Source organism: Manacus vitellinus, unplaced genomic scaffold (genome assembly GCF_001715985.3).
Source record: "Manacus vitellinus isolate BGI_N305 unplaced genomic scaffold, ASM171598v3 scaffold_12_pilon, whole genome shotgun sequence".
NCBI classification, from domain to species: domain Eukaryota; kingdom Metazoa; phylum Chordata; class Aves; order Passeriformes; family Pipridae; genus Manacus; species Manacus vitellinus.
The window spans coordinates 16930439-16930975 of NW_021938949.1; positions in this window are offsets into that span (position 1 = coordinate 16930439).

A 537-nucleotide genomic window follows, 5' to 3' on the forward strand; every position below is an offset into this window, starting at 1 on the left:
GCCGGCTGCATTTCCGCACGGTCATGGAGCAAAACGAGCTGGTGCCTACGTGGTGTGCTTAGTGCAGGGGGTGCCTGCAGACCCTTGCAGCCCACAGGTCCCTTCGGTGTCACACAGAGAGGTCCTTTTCACCACCTTACAGCCCCCTCCAACCCTGCTGGGCAGCCACCAGCCCCATCTCCCACCCCAAACCCAAACCACCAGCAGTTGCAGGGCAAAAAGGTATCTCTGGGGGAAACAGTCGCTCTGGTGCTGCCAGGCTGCTGGGGGGCACAAGGGTGGGGGATGTCCCCACAGCCCCTGACTCTCCCTGCCCATTGCATCACCTCCACTCCTTGTGATTGCAAGCACTGAGCTCCCCAAAGCCTCTAGAATGCCATCCCTGGGGACATGCTGGGGACACAGCATGGGGCAGGGGCCACCGTGCTCAGCCCTGGGGCCACAGGGCTGCAGGTCCCCAGTGCAGCGTCAGTGACCGGGACACAGAGCAGCAGCCCTGCTGCACTTCTGGGCCCCCCACCACGGCTGCCCCCGACT